The 17,259-nt window shown below is 36.7% G+C and overlaps 1 pseudogene; it reads right to left on the bottom strand.

Moving 5' to 3' along the window:
• Window positions 1-2,534: 2,534 nt before the first annotated feature.
• LOC120150220 lies at window positions 2,535-16,309 on the bottom strand (annotated as a pseudogene).
• Window positions 16,310-17,259: the final 950 nt, after the last annotated feature.

The raw sequence follows: 17,259 nt of genomic DNA, 5'->3' as shown, positions 1-17,259 counted from the left end.
ATTTATTGTGAAAATCAATAGTCAAATCCACTGTTTATTATCTTTTTCAATTTGTTTATTCTCTCTTTCTCCTCCGCTGAACAATCAAATGTGATTTTTCATCTAAATTAAAATGAATGTGATCATCTTTTTCAGCTAGTTTATTATATCTTTCTTCTTCATTAAAAGATTGTGATGACTTTTTGTCTAAAAGGGTTAAATTATTATGTAGGAGGAGAAAAAATACATTCATTAGGACTAATATTAAAAAATTAAATTAGTTAATGAGTAATAGAAATACAATATATCATTAAAATGGATTAAAATCTATAATTATTTTTATAGAAATATTAGAGGTGATATCAGAATAAGGGTGTGTTTAGTAATATTGTCTAAAAACATTTTTAACTAAAAAAAGTTTGTTTTGACTGCAAATTTAATGTCAAACGGGAAAAAATTAAAAAATTAAAATAATGTGGAAATGGTGGTTTCAAACCAACCACAAAAAATGAGATTTTTAGTTTTTTCATTTTCAACTTTACGTTTAGAAGAAAATTTATATTTTTATCCCTGCTAATGAGTTATCTTAAAGAATATATATATATATTTTATAGTTTAAGTTGGTATATTTTATATATCTTAGTATTAATAAGTGTAAATATAATTTAAAATGATATATTTTTAATTTACAACATAATTAATTTTAACAGTAATTTCGAATAATTAAATTTCAAACTCCATTTTTAAAAAACACTTTTAAAAATTCTTTTTCTACTTCACTTTTAAAAGTTATTTTTAAAAAGAAATATCAACTGACTCTAAATGTTAAGTCAAATTATAGAAATAAACGAAGTATAGTCTTAAAAGAGAGAGAGAAATGGATTAAACTGGATCTTTGTTTATTTTAAAAAAAATAAAATTAATTTTTTAATATAATGAATACTTCTTTTATGTTTTGTAAGTTGATTTAAAATTTTTAAATTTATATTATCTTAAAATCGTGGGCCAAATACAATTTCACGAATCATGTGATATTAATTTTTTTAGGCTTATATTAAATAGACGTACCAAAAATTAAGTTGATTTTAATTTGAATTATATATGAGTTGTTATAAAACAGTTTACAATTAAGTGCCTTGATTTTAAAAATAATAGATCAGATGAATTTTTATTTGAAAAAAATATTATGAAAATATATTTTCAATGTTTAATGTAATTTTAGTATTTTTATTAAGATTTCTTTTAAAAAAAAACAAGTCATGCTTGTCATCCATGCATGACCTTCGAAATTCTCTTCCGTCGGTTAAAAAGTTTGAATCTGCCAAATCAAATGCCTTGCATCCACAATTTGAAAGTAGTTGAATTTAAGATTATCAAATTATATTAAAATTCGAAATCAAAAATTAAAGTTCGATTTGAATCGAAAGCTTACAAGCTTAAACTTTTTAAGTTCGACTCACTACGAAAAATTAAAACTCGAAAAAACTTGAACTCGAGATATTTCAAGACTTAGCTCAATTAAAGCTCAAGTCCGAACTTGAACCTTAAGTTCATGGAAGTCTTATATTGTATTTTTTATAAAAATAAATAACATGTAAATTTTAACATTATTAATAATTTAATTTTAAAAAATTAAAATTTAATATATTATTTTTTCAAGTTGCTTGTGAGCTTTTCGAGATAAGCATTAATAATTCGTTTTGGTTCGTTAAAAACTCAAGTCGAACTTTGATTGAATCGAACTCGAGTAACTCACGATCTGTCTTATCTCATTTACAGTCGTAACAATACGAGTGAAAAACACTATGTAAAAACGTTTTTCTAAAAAAAAGAGTAAACTACACAAATTGTCACTCATGTTTGAGTAAATTTATCTTTTACCCATTGGTGTTTTGAAACTAACGATTCAATCACTAACGTTATCAATATATAAAATATCAACCACTTGATGTTAACAGTCATTACTGGGGGTGACGAAATACTGATATGGCACGTTTATCAATTGACTTGACATTGTTTTTTCCACATAAGATAAGAATTTTGATTGGGTTTGACTATGTAGCTTTTCTCACCATCGTCCTACGTTCATTACACGAAGCTAATTATATATTGTATTTTATGCGTAAAGTACTGATGTGACACTACCACATGTACATAAGTGATAATGCAACACGTCATGTGTCTAAAGTAATGACATGATACATGTTCAAAGCGATGATGTAGCACATATAATGCGCCCATACCATATCATCACTTTGAATACGTGGCATGTGTTACATCATCACTTAAGACACATAACATGGGACACATCATCTCTTATGCATACATGATAGTGTCATGTCATCGACAAGTGTTGATTGTTGTTAACAATTTTTATTCAACCATGGGCTCTTTTGACCTAAAATGAAACACTAGGAACTAAAATGCTTCGAGAAAAAGAATATAGACCAAATTAACTATCTAATCAAACATTGGGGTGAATGTCAGCATTATGCCTATATTAAAAGGCTTAATCAAATTCAGGACAAACTAACCACCAAAAAGCACTATCCAAATTTATCAAATCAAAACTAAATTCAGGAGGATTGTTTTCAGCAACTCCCTATGGTGTACCTTTATACACTGGTGTTTGAGGTGAGGTTGGCCAGGGCTACAGATATCTTGGCTCCAATGGCAGCATTGTTTTTCACAAGCGCAATGTCTAGAGCTTGGTTAAGAAAACCAATACGATACAATGCTAGTTGAAGAATAACAACAGTGTAATCTCCAAGTATAAATATAATTGGTCTCTTAAGGATACTAGAAGCGAGTGATGCTCCTCCAGTTATTTCATTAACCCGAGCAAGCAAGAACGGAGATTCGGCATTCCCTGTTATGTTCTTTTCCCTGAACATAAAGATGAAGGTCAGAAACCAAGATATTAATTCAGAAAATCAGATGCTTGGTGTGCATGATGCAGTTTTGACCTAGCCTCTGTAAGGGCTTGTTGTATTGCAGACTCCATTAAGCCTCCCGAAGCCGAGTGTTCTTTCGGGATGGGAACTGCAATCAATACTCCATTTCCGAGATTAAGTTTCCGGTTCGCATCTGTAGATAAGAAAAAGAAGTCATGAAGACACAACTACAAGCTCTTAAAGAGTTAAAGATATGATCAAATGAATTTTGTCACTTGCCGATTAACCTTGCACATTCTTCTGGGCTATCGACCCGACAAGGCACCTAGATTATTACCACCAACCAAGAAAAAGAAAACACCATTTATTCTCCTTTGAACAAAGCATTCAGACAGTAAGCTTGCATGTAAATCTGCATAACTATATAACATTCTAAGAATTTTTCTTTGTGCACATATCAAGACCATAACATCTCAATTTGACACTCTTACTTGAAGTTTCAACCGGGAAACCTTAAAAAATGCTGTGATGTTCCTAACCAAACCCACTCCACATTTCCCAGGAACAAGAGAGGAGAAGAAAACAATGGAGAAGAAAAGCAATCCAAAGATAAATAAGATTAATAAGCAGAAGTCATTTTTCACTGATCCTCGTTTCGATATCTGATATAAAGTTAACCAGTAGACAGATCCAATCTTACGTTATAATGATAGAAATGCAAATTCAATGCAAATACCTTGATACAATGTTCTATGAGTTGACTATTTATACCTTGCAGCCACTTGTTTGAGTAAAAAAGGCAGGAAACTCATTGGTCTTGTAAGCAGCAACACAAACGCCCTGAGTTTCCTATATTAACAACAAAACTTACAATGTTGCATTCAAGGATAAAGATTGATAATTCAGTATGAAGCCAGAATCTTTCAAAAACGTTTGTCGACAAAGTGAGTACCAAATATTCCAGTGTCCTCGGAATATCTAATATAGATTTTACACCAGCTGAGACGACCGCCACTGGTGTCCTTCCAAGCTCTGAGATCAGAGGATATATCCATTGCTGCATTTTCAAACATAAGAAGCAGAAAAGTACAATTAGTAGAGCATAGAATATTCATACAATTTTAAATAAGTTGCTCATGAAAAAAAACATAATGGTATGGTTCATTGGTTCCGGAGTATTAAACACTATCAGAGACAACTAATTTGAAGAACTATTGCTGATGTCAAAGTACAACTTACTATGTTCGCCATGCCTATGCACTCCCCCAGTTCCCCCGGTAACAAAAACAGGTATACCAACCTGTAAGTGCTGAATGTCTTAGAGGAGACACTACCAAGGGTAAAAATTACAGCCAAGAAGAGGAAAAGAGAAAATGTGATTGGTTAATTCATCTGAGTATATAATGAAAGAATAGGTTCAAATCTAGTAGTCACCATGGCAGCAAAAAACATAGTTGCAGAAACAGTTGTTGCACCATTCCTCTTGGTGGCCACCTGCAAATGGACATTTGTTAGGAGACATACTTTGAGGTGCAACATATCGGAAAATGATAGGAACTAAATACTGATATAAGCCTCTTAAACTCACTGGATTTCTATAGGTCAGTATCATTTATGGTTTTAGCCTTGTACTTATTACAAAAAGAATGAGGTAGATATTGACCTAAAATGGAAATACTAAAGAAAAAAAAAAATACTTCGAAGAATATAAACTAATGAATAGACCTGCAAGCAGTTGTACATCAATCTCTGTGCTTATTACTTTATAATTTGCACCAAATTTGAAAGCTCTTTGGAAAATTAGCATAATGTAACCACTCAATCTATAAAAAAAATGCCTGCAAAAGTCTAATATGTTTGTTCTATTTAGAAAATATCAGAGATGAACCAATAGTCCTGCAGCAAGCTAAATGTGATATGACAGAAATATTGCAAAATATCTTCACAGAAACAATAAGTTTAACTATTCATCAAGATTCATAATGATTTTCTTCTATGTGAACAATGTCTAACTTAGATGGCATGCAGCCATATGTTGTTCAGGGGAGAAATTACAAAAACATTTTAACGAATATTTCATTCTCATGTCTCTATAAAGTAAACTTAGTTTATTAGTATCGTAATGTCATTTTTATGTAACAAATCCTGTACAATTTTTCCCTAAGTAGATCTATGGAAAAGACTAGGAGAATCTGCCATGCAAAAACCAACAATTCTATATGATACTCACAACATATGCAATGTCCCTTCGAGCTGTCTTTTGAGCACTTTTTCCCAATCTGGCAAGCCTTTCCAGTTCTTCCGAATTCAAACCTAGAGACAACAAAAACTACCAACATTAGAATCCCAGAACCTATGTCAAAAATGAAATTAAAATTTATATTCATAGATATCCAGTTAAGGGCCAGGTTCTGGGCTAGCAAAAATGCAGTCATGGCAGCAACATATGAAACGGTTAAAAGCATTGAAAGATGAGCTTAGTTTGTTAAATTACACATCCCAAATGTAAAGAAAGAACTACTAAGAATGCCTTATGGTCCCTAGTTTTAATCAACAAACAAAACAATAAATCAAATTCAGTACTCGAAACCGTATATGCTGCTCAAAGCAATGGCTATATACACTAATGCTATGTGTCAACTTTCCCGAGTAATAAAGTAGTAAACCTGGAAGGATCAACAGAATTAGCAACAAATATTAATAGAAATGAAACCACTCATTTAAGGTTTAGACATTGTTATACACCCGGGTTGACCTCCGGAAACTTCCAAGCCTCCACCAAGCACCGAAGCCTTCAAGAACCCTCACTCTTTGGGCATGGGTCTATGGGATGACTACGATGCATAGACAAGACCACTGACATAGGGAAATCCAAGGTCTGACTATCAGAACTATCTAGTCCGTTAATCTACATATAACCATAACTACCATAGGCCACTTCACCAACTAGGGTCACTATAAATATCCCTCAACACGACTGAGAGAAGGGTTGGAATCTACATCACCTAGCGACAATTTTCTTCTTCATCCTCATACTATCTTTATTCTCATGACCAAATTCTATCTCACATAGAAACGGCCGCCAATGGTCACCCTCTCACCGGCTGTGGCTCTCATCCAAACCAGAAAGGGTGAACCGCCAACTATCAATGAAGACAAACTTGTTCCATCAACAAACATAAAAAGGGCTTATAATATAACAAGGAACAAGTTTTAGAATAAAGACTTATGCAAGGTATGCCATCCAGAATAGCGATGGTAGCAGGAACAGCTCCACTCTCCCTCACAATCGCCTCCACCTCCTTCGCTGTTTCCAGATTCTGAGGATACGACATTCCTACAACCAAATGCATTAAAACAAATAAAAATGTAACCCCCTAGACCCGACCTATGCGTTTCGACTAAGTCTAGTGGATCACATTATGATTCTTAAAGACATTTTCTGAAACCGTTATTCAATCAATGTAAAATCACATTATAAATGTCATGAAATAAATTATACCATCAAAACCCAACTTGTAAATATAATACCAATAAGTAATAAATTAATTTAAAACATGTCTTCAAAATCAAAATCACAATAAACCGAACAGTAATAGCAAAAGTGTCATCATCCTAAAATACGATACTTTAAAATAAGGTCCATGTCACCAAAATAAAGTCAACTAGCAAGATAAAACATTACAATCAGATATACTTCAAGAGATATGTTGATCCTCCAAGTGCTTGAACCAATGTATCTAACCAACAGTATCTGAAAGGGGGAAAAACATTTTCGAAAGGTGAGCTAGGCTCAGTGTGTCCCAATATTACCTTAAAATCACAATAGGTACATTAAACAAATCATAGTCCAGTAAATCTCATAAATTCATAAAAGAGTTTAACTTTTGAAAATCATAGTTTAAACTCTTTTCTTGTACACCATCATTAATTTCCAAAACTATTTTCCATATAGCTTACTCTAAGCACACAGCAAAAAGAAAGCCAACGTAAGGATAAGCTTTAGAGCTTGTATCCTTAAGCCCATAAGTCCAAGTCCATATAGCTTACCCTAAGCACACAGCAAGGGAAGCCAACCTAATCATCTTGGGGCCCCAAGAGTCACATTAGGCCCATTCTGTTTATTAGCTTGATCAGAGCTATACTATTGTAATTCAATCCAAAAGTTCAATTGCACCGTGACACAAATTCCATAAATCATCACATTAAATTGGTGCATCAATAAAACAGTAACCAAAGAACTCAGTGTACCTCATATTAAAACCAATAAAACAGTTCAGTAATAATTAGGGAACACACATGGATAATAGGTTCAAATAGTAGATCTATTGATTGCTGGTTTCACCATGCTCTGCTACAGTTTTCGAACCTATTTTATAATAACACTATATTACTTATAGGTAACATAAATAAATCTATAAAATCATAAAATTTACGGGTCTTACGGGTGAATACTGGCACACGTGGTTTAATTGATCTAGAAGAGCTGGGTCGAGCTGTCGAACGATCCGGAGAGTCTCTTGTACCTTCAAACAATAATAATTTATCAGCTTCAAATCTTACTTAATTGTTCAAAGCTAAAATTCTTAAGTATATAAGCATTTTCAGGGTTTGACTATCAATTTGGAGGATTTCGGGTTTGAATTTGACCAAACGGATTGCGGAATCGGAATCAGGACGTCGAAAAACATAAAGTATGTCTTTTCGAAAATTTAAATTCTTGGTCAAAGTCAAAGTCAACCACTTTGACCGTCAATTTGGAGGCCTTCGGGTTTGAATTTGACAAAACAGACTTCAGAAATGGATTCGGGACGTCGAAAAATATCAGAATAGGTATACTCGGAAAAGATTAACGGTCGTTTAATGGTCGATCAAAGCCATTTTAAGTTTTGGTCAAAGGAGGTCAACGGTCAACGGTCAACGGTCGGGTCGGTCGGTCGGGTCGGGTCAGACCGGTTCAGATCGATCAAACCAGTTCGAACCGGTTGAAACCGGTCAAACTGGTCAAAATAGGTTCAAAACCGGTCAAACCGGTTTTCAGCCACTCACTCTCCCTGCGGCGGCGCGTGAGGCCTCCTCCGGGGGTCTAAAAATTACGGAAAAATTTCTAAAAATTATTTTGAGCGATTTCGAGATACTTACAAAGATCGGTTCAAATTTTTGAACGACGGAGAGCTCGATTTTAACTCGGCCGAATCTTTGACTGTTCTACCTCCTCACGCACCGCCGTCGACGGAGACCAAGATTGACACCGGCGGACTCGAAACGGCACAAGGAACATGATGGTGCGGGAGGTGTCGAAAACCGATCAACGATCGGAGATGAATTTAAGATTTTCTCGGCGGTAGTGCTAAAAAAACGTCGAGACTTTGACTCGAAATTCACGTCGTTTGGCAGCGTTTCGCTATAATTGATTTACTGGGTTTTGTTCACGGGTCGAAGATGAACACGATGGTGGTTTCAATTTGACGGTCGGAGGTCGGACGGCGTTGGAATCAGGCTTTGAAGTAGAGTGCGGGAGGAGGAATTTCAGAATTGTTTTCTGTTTTGAAAACAGAAAACCATACATACGTATATATCAAATTTCCTGCCGACACTAAAAGGAGTAATTCAGAGCTTGGTCCCTGAATTTCATTCACTTCTAATATTGCCTACAAGTTTTGAAAACTTTTAATTTAATCCCCAAATTTCACCAAATTTCACCGATTTAAATTGTTTTTTTTCGGGTTGTTACAATTCTTCCCCTCTACAAGAAATTTCGTCCTCGAAATTTACCTTATGAGAATAACTGAGGAAACTGAGCCTTCATTGACTCCAATGTCTCCCAAGTAGCTTCTGAGGGGCCTCAATTACTCCATTGAACTTTGACCATTGGGATACGCCTATTCCGAAGAACTCGCTCATCTCTTTCTAAGATCTGAATGGGCTCTTCCTCATAAGATAAATCAGGTCTCAGCTCTACCTCTTCAACCTGAATGATGTGACCTGGATCTGGACGGTATCGCCTCAACATAGACACATGAAAAACATCATGAATACGACTAAGATGGGAAGACAACTCAAGCTGATAAGCAACATGTCCAACTTTCTTCAGAATACGATACGACCCAATAAATCGCGGACTCAATTTACCCTTACATCCAAATCTCAATACTTTCTTCCATGGAGATACCTTGAGAAAAACCTGATCTTCAACGTCAAACTATATATCTTTCCTCCTTTGATCTGCATAAGATTTCTGCCTATCAAATGCCTCTTTCAGATGGTCACAGATCAATCTGACTGTGTCTTTCGTCTCCCGCACTAACTCAGGTCCTAAAGTCTTCCTATCACGCAACTCAGTCCAACAAATCGGGGTGCGACACCTACGCCCATAGAGTGCTTCATAGGGTGCCATACGAATGCTGGTCTGGTAACTGTTATTATAAGCGAATTCAGCCAAAGGCAAAAAGTTCTCCCAGCTACCATGAAAATCAATTACACAACTCCGTAACATATCCTCCAGAATATGAATTATTCTCTCAGATTGACCATCAGTTTGTGGGTGGAAGGAGGTACTATAATCCAATCTCGTACCCAAAGCCGTATGTAGCGCCTTCCAAAATCTCGAAGTAAATCTCGGATCTCGATCTGAAATGATAGATAACGGAACACCATGCAATCTAACAATCTCTGAAATATACAACCTCGCCAACTTGTCCAACGTATAATTTACCCGTACAGGAATGAAGTGAGCTGACTTTGTAAGTCTGTCAACAATCACCCAAATTGAGTCCTTTTTCGAAGGAGTCATAGGTAAACCAATAACAAAATCCATAGTAATACGCTCCCATTTCCATTCAGGAATCTTTATAGGTTGTAACAAACCTGATGGATGTTGATGTTCCGCCTTAACTTGCTGACAAGTCAAACACCTCGCCACAAAATTCGAGATGTCCTTCTTCATGCCGACCCAATGATACCTCTATCTCAAATTCCGATACATCTTATCTCCACCGGGGTGCATAGCATATGGACTACTATGAGCCTCCGTAAGGATAGTCTGCCTCAACTCAGCATCATCCGGCACAAAATACCGACCTTTGAAGCATAAAACTTCATCCTGATCAAGGGCGTAATCTGAGCTTGTCCCTTGCTCTATTTGCTCAAAGATGGAAAACAATGAGCTATCAAGGGGCTGCTTAGCTTTGATCTCATAAACCAAGGTCGGCTTAACTTGTAATTCTGCTAACAGAGTGCCATCGTCATATAAATTCATCATGGCCATTAAAGATCTCAACTCTGTTATCGCCTTTCGACTCAAAGCATCCGCTACAATATTAGCTTTACCAGGGTGATAATCAATCACACAATCATAATCCTTTAGAAGCTCTAGCCAGCGTCGCTGTCTCAAATTAAGCTCCTTCTGGGTCAGAAGATACTTTAAACTCTTATGATCCGTGAAAATGTAACACTTCTCTCCATAATGATAGTGTCTCCAAATCTTCAAGGCAAAAATCACTGCTGCTAACTCCAAATCATGAGTAGGATAATTACACTCATGCGGTCGCAGCTGACGGGATGCATAAGCCACCACCTTACTTTCCTGCATTAGAACACAGTCGAGTCCTGAGTGTGACGTATCACTATACACTGTAAAATCCTTCCCAGACTCTGGTTGAATCAATACTGGTGCTTGAGTCAATACCGCCTTTAATTTCTCAAAGCTCTCATGTTGTGCCTCACCCCAGTCAAACGACACATTCTTCCTTAACAACTTTGTCAAAGGAGAAGCAATGATCGAAAAGCCCTCAACAAAACGTCGATAATAACCAGCCAAGCCCAAGAAACTGCAAATCTCAGAGATATTCTTGGGTCGTTTCCAATTCACAATAGCTTCAATCTTGCTTGGATCGACCTGAATACCTCGCGCAGAAATAATATGCCCCAGAAACGACACTTCTTGAAGCCAAAACTCACACTTGCTTAGTTTGGCATATAGACGATGCTCTCTCAAAGTCCGCAGAACGATCTTCAAATGCTCGTCATGCTCTGCCTCAGTACGAGAATAGATCAGAATATCATCAATAAAGACCACCACAAATTGATCCAAATATGGTCGGAACACCCGATTCATCAAATCCATGAAAGCTGCAGGAGCATTCATCAAACCAAAAGGCATCACTAAGAATTCATAATGACCATATCTAGTGCGAATAACCGTCTTTGCAACATCAGATCCTTTAACTTTCAATTGATAATACCCCGAACGAAGATCAATCTTAGAGAATACAATAGCTCCTCGCAACTGATCAAATAAGTCATCAATCCTGGGTAATGGATATTTATTCTTGACCGTCATCTGGTTCAACTTCTGATAATCAATACATAATCTTATCGACCCATCCTTCTTTTTCACGAACAGAACTAGAGCTCCCCATGGTGAAGTACTATGCCGAATAAATCCTCGATCGAATAATTCTTGCAATTGGACCTTCAACTCCTTAAGTTCTTTTGGAGCCATGCGATAAGGTGCCATAGAAATAGGTGCAGATCCCGGATAAGTCTCTATCTCGAACTCTACCTCTCTATCAGGAGGTAAACCAGGCAACTCCTATGGAAAAACATCAGGAAACTCGCTAACTGTACGGATCTCTTCGATCGTGGACAATGAACCTTTAGTGTTCAAAATACAAGCAATGAAAGTCTCATATCCCTTCCGGATCATACGATCAATTTCCATCGCTGAAACTATATTGGAGAGATAGCCACGTCGTTCACCAATTAACACAACAGTCCGACCATCTGAAGTCTTTAGAGTAGTCCGCTTGTATTCGCAATCCAGATTTACCTTGTGTTTATTCAACCAATCCATCCCAAGAATTAGATCGAACTCCTCTAAAGGAAGCTCTATAAGATCAGCGAGAAAAATTTCTCCTTGAACCTCGAGAGGACAACGCCGAAATACTTTATTCACTAATACCGCTTGTCCTACTGGACTCATAACTGTAACAGTATTTTCAATGTTCTAGATCGGAATCTGAAGGTTTCGAGATACCAAGCTCGATACATAGGAGTGAGTGGAGCCATTGTCCAGTAATGCAAAGTATGGGATAGAATAAATAGTAAATGTACCTGCAATAACCTCAGGCTCATCTCTGTCATCCCGACGTCTAGTGGCATAAACCAAAGCTGGCTGTCTAGCCTCAGAAACTGTTGGCCCTCTATTTTACTGAGGTCGGGCTCTACTGTTAGTCCTGGACGTTAAACCACGAGCCTTTACTTGGCTACGATCTCTAATTGGAGTCTGTACTGTAGTCTGAGAACGTACATGAGTCTGGGTAGCGGTCTGCTCAAACAAAGCTAGCTGAGGACAATCCCTCCGATAATGACCACTAGATCCACACTGATAGCAAAGACCCATCTTCTTACGACACTCTCCTGTGTGTTGTTTACCGCAATACTCACAGAGGGGCCCATGATAATACGACGAGGAACCGCCTCGACTGCCAACTAACGGTGAGGATGCTGCAGGCATGAAACGTGTATTGCTTCTCTGAGGGACTGAAGTACGAGTCCTTTTCCCGAACTGTGTTGATGACTTAATAGGGCCTGAAAATTTCTTAGATCGTTCCTGATCAACACGTTCTCTACCAGAAGCTAAAACCTCCACCTCTTCAGCATCTTTGGCTCTGCTCACCAGCACATCAAAAATCTCATCCTGATGGGTTACAACTTGCCTACGCAGCTCGTATCTGAGTCCAAGGGCAGATATACGACATCGATCTCTCTCAGTGGGTACCATACTGAATCCATACTTCAGCAACTTCAAGAACTCGATCTCATACTCAGAAACAATCATGTCTCCCTGAACCAGGTCTTGAAACTGCTGTCGTCTCTGAGCTAAGTAACGCTCTCCCAGAAAACGGCTCCAAAAGCGATCCTTAAAGAAATTCCAGGTTAAACGATCGGTAGGAACACTACTAGTCACTGACTCCCACCAAGTGTAGGCATTGCCATCTAACATCGCTACAGCACCCAGATATCTCTTAGTTGAGTCCAAACCCAACTGATCCATGCGTCTCTCTGTATCCTGGAGCCAATCCTCAGCTTCAGTAGGAGATCCTCCAATCTGTCCCCCAAAAGTTCTAACTCCATTGGCAATCAAAGTCTGCGAAATAGGAACCTCTGATACAACACCAGTAGCTTTGACTGCTCCCTGTATTAACTGCAGAAATTGTCTACCAAAATTCTCATCCAATGCAACTCCGGTAGACTCTGACTCAATATCCGTCGCTCCTATGATCGGTGTAGTCATGCCAATACCAGCGACAAGAGGTAGATTTGTTGGGGTTGTAGGAGCATGATCACCTATCGGAGGTGGGGGATCTACTCGTATCTCATCGATCGGGTCTGCAAATCTAGCCACTCGACCTCGTCCACGGCTAGTTCGGCTAGTTCGACGACCACGTCTAGCACTCATTTTTTGTGGATCTTGAGTTTACTACAAGAGATAAAACTTAGGGTTAGACAAGCACTTGGAGTCTCGAACACAGTTAAAATTTTAATAACTTATGGCATGGCCTTAGTAACTTATTTTGTAAAATATTTCTAAAATCGTATTTCCAATGTGGACTCATACACAGTCCGCGGTTTAAAAACTAAAAGCTCTGATACCAATAAATGTAACCCCCTAGACCCGACCTATGCGTTTCGACTAAGTCTAGTGGATCACATTATGATTCTTAAAGACATTTTCTGAAACTATTATTCAATCAATGTAAAATCACATTATAAATGTCATGAAATAAATTATACCATCAAAACCCAACTTGTAAATATAATACCAATAAGTAATAAATTAATTTAAAACAGGTCTTCAAAATCAAAATCACAATAAACCGAATAGTAATAGCAAAAGTGTCATCATCCTAAAATACTCCTAAAATACGATACTTTAAAATAAGGTCCATGTCACCAAAATAAAGTCAACTAGCAAGATAAAACATTACAATCAGATATACTTCAAGAGATATGTTGATCCTCCAAGTGCTCGAATCGATGTATCTAACCAATAGTATCTGAAAGGGGGAAAACATTTTCGAAAGGTGAGCTAGGCTCAGTGTGTCCCAATATTACCTTAAAATCACAATAGGTACATTAAACAAATCATAGTCCAGTAAATCTCATAAATTCATAAAAGAGTTTAACTTTTGAAAATCATAGTTTAAACTCTTTTCTTGTACACCATCAGTAATTTCCAAAACTATTTTCCATATAGCTTACTCTAAGCACACAGCAAAAAGAAAGTCAACCTAAGGATAAGCTTTAGAGCTTGTATCCTTAAGCCCGTAAGTCCAAGTCCATATAGCTTACCCTAAGCACACAGCAAGGGAAGCCAACCTAATGCATCTTGGGGCCCCAAGAGTCACATTAGGCTCATTCTGTTTATTAGCTTGATCAGAGCTATACTATTGTAATTCAATCCAAAAGTTCAATTGCACCGTGACACAAATTCCATAAATCATCACATTAAATTGGTGCATCAATAAAACAGTAACCAAAGGACTCAGTGTACCTCATATTAAAACCAATAAAACAGTTCAGTAATAATTAGGGAACACACCTTGATAATAGGTTCAAATAGTAGATCTACTGATTGCTGGTTTCACCACGCTCTGCTACAGTTTTCGAACCTATTTTATAATAACACTATATTACTTATGGGTAACATAAATAAATCTCTAAAATCATAAAATTTACGGGTCTTACGGGTGAATACTGGCACACGTGGTTTAATTGATCTAGAAGAGCTGGCTCGAGCTGTCGAACGATCCGGAGAGTCTCTTGTACCTTCAAACAATAATAATTTAACAGCTCCAAATCTTACTTAATTGTTCAAAGCTAAAATTCTTAAGTATATAAGCATTTTCAGGGGTTGACTATCAATTTGGAGGATTTCGGGTTTGAATTTGGCCAAACGGATTGCGGAATCGGAATCAGGACGTCGAGAAACATAAAATATGTCTTTTCGAAAATTTAAATTCTTGGTCAAAGTCAAAGTCAACCACTTTGACCATCGATTTGGAGGTCTTCGGGTTCGAATGTGACGAAACGGACTTCGAAAACGGATTCGGGACGTCAAAAACTATCAGAATAGGTATACTCGTAAAAGATTAACGGTCGTTTAATGGTCGGTCAAAGCCATTTTAAGTTTTGGTCAAATGAAGTCAACGGTCAACGGTCAACGGTCGGGTCGGTCGGGTCGGGTCGGATCGGTTCAGACCGGTCAAACCGGTTCAAACCGGTCGAAACCGGTCAAACCGATTTTCAGCCACTCACTCTCCCTGCGTCGGCGCGTGTAGCCTTCTCTGGGGGTCTAAAAATTACGAAAAAATTTCTAAAAATTATTTTGAGCGATTTCGAGATACTTACAAAGATTTGTTCAAATTTTTGAACGGCGGAGAGCTCGATTTCAACTCGGCCAAATCTTTGACTGCTCCACCTCCTCACGCGCCGCCGTCGACGGAGACCAAGGTTGACACCGGCGGACTCGAAATGCCACAAGGAACACGATGGTGCGGGAGGTGTCGAAAACCGATCAACGATCGGAGATGAATTTAAGATTTTCTCGGCGGTAGTGCTAAAAAACGTCGAGACTTTGACTCGAAATTCATGTCGTTTAGCAGCGTTTCGCTATAATTGATTTACTAGGTTTTGGTCACGGGTCGAAGATGAACACGATGGTGGTTTCAATTTGACGGTCGGAGGTCGGACGGCGTTGGAATCAAGCTTTGAAGTAGAGCGCGGGAGTAGGAATTTCACAATTGTTTTCTGTTTTGAAAACAGAAAACCATACATACGTATATATCAAATTTCCTGCCGACACTAAAATGAGTAATTCAGAGCTTGGTCCCTGAATTTCATTCACTTCTAATATTGCCTACAAGTTTTGAAAATTTTTAATTTAATCCCCAAATTTCACCAAATTACACCGATTTAAATTGTTTTTTTTTTCGGGTTGTTACAAAAAATATTACTTTTTTGGGGAATGATAATCTATTAAGGATTAAATTTGACCCTCCAAAGCAATTTATCACTAAAAAATTGATCTTATTCAGAGGATATTTGAAATGGGATTTTGTTGATCACCAATTGTTGACTGGAAAAGTGATCAACAGATTTCAACAATTCCAATCATAAGATATAGAGCTTATTCAGATTCAAAAATTTTAAAAAGAAAAAGAAAAAATATGAAAGGAAAAAGTACCATGGGAAATGATGGTGGACTCGAGCGCAACGACTGGGAGACCACTCGACAAAGCCTCGGACACTTCTGCAGATACTTTGACTAAAGGGTTTAAGTCTGTTGGGCAAATATGGTTGCTGATATTCGATAGTCTTTTAACAGCTGCACCTGCAGAAGAAGAAGAAGACGCCATTTTTTCCCAAAAGCTTATCACGGTTGACAATGAAATGAGATTCTGAACCAAGTTTATATTTATAGTCCTCCACTATAGAATGTTTTATTGTTGCAAATTATTTTATAAACTTTTTCATGATTTTATATTTTTTTTTTGATGTCATTTAAATACCAAGATTAATGTATATCAAAATTAAACTTAATCTTAGAGATTACTTTTAGAATCTTCATTAATGTATTTAAAAAAAATCCATCCATTTGTTCTAAGTTTGCTGCAATGCTCGTTCACATCGTTGAACACTCCATTGTAAATTTGTAATACAAGTTTTGGGAATCCATTACATAGACTTCAGACTGATAATCATGGCTACCATTGCTTCATCATCACTTCAAGTGTTGTTCAAAATCTCATTTTAATGAGATATTTCAATGTCTTTCGGTGAACCAATGAGGCCGTCTATAAACATTATGTAATCACCGACATGATGCAAATCTTTGTTTGATATAATCAGTTGCTCAAATACGATGGAATTTTGTAGGAAAAATTTGGTATAATCATCGATGATGAGTTTAGGGATACATAGATTCTTGTTTTTGAACCTTATATTAAACATACTATTTCCCTCTAACGTTTTGAATTCGATCCCAGCATCTTCGAGTTTCAGGGCACAATAGCAAATGTTTGATTTCAAATTCAATTTGGATGAACAGGAAGATAAAAAGAACTTGATAAACAAAGATAATATTTTAATATATATATATATATGAAGATACCCTCTCCCCTAGAACGAAAAAAAAATAGATTCAATTTTTTACTTGAGATTTTACTCATCTTTTTTAATTTCAAATTTGGATTTGTATTAAATTTTCTCGCATAATAAATAAACTTTTCCCAGTTCAAAAAATTAATCAAACTTCTCCATGTATTAAAATCTATGCAACCAAACATAACACTAAGAATCTAAGATGGCAAGTTAAATTCAT

The sequence above is a fragment of the Hibiscus syriacus genome, unplaced genomic scaffold (genome assembly GCF_006381635.1).
Source record: "Hibiscus syriacus cultivar Baekdansim isolate YM2019G1 unplaced genomic scaffold, ASM638163v2 tig00111022_pilon, whole genome shotgun sequence".
Classification (NCBI taxonomy): domain Eukaryota; kingdom Viridiplantae; phylum Streptophyta; class Magnoliopsida; order Malvales; family Malvaceae; genus Hibiscus; species Hibiscus syriacus.
Note: the sequence above shows the minus strand (reverse complement) of the source record. Positions and strands in the feature narration are given on the sequence as shown.